Genomic DNA, 212 nt, shown 5'->3' with positions numbered 1-212 from the left:
AACACCTTTATAGGTCTGTTTCCTCACTGCTTGTGCTAGAAAACTAGGAAACCGAAGAGAAGTGTGACCAGTGGGGAAGAGACGATTCGCTCCAGCTATACCCCAAATTTCATCAATGGAGCACAGCGAGGAAGCACCCAAAACTTGCTAACCGCATAGGGTCCCTAAGTCAGGCTTTACCACTGCACGACACCGCAGAGACAGGGGAGGGA

This window comes from Fulmarus glacialis, unplaced genomic scaffold (assembly GCF_000690835.1).
Source record: "Fulmarus glacialis isolate BGI_N327 unplaced genomic scaffold, ASM69083v1 scaffold3848, whole genome shotgun sequence".
In the NCBI taxonomy this organism is placed as follows: Eukaryota; Metazoa; Chordata; class Aves; order Procellariiformes; family Procellariidae; genus Fulmarus; species Fulmarus glacialis.
The sequence above is the reverse complement of the archived record's forward strand: the minus strand, read 5'-3'. Positions refer to the sequence as shown.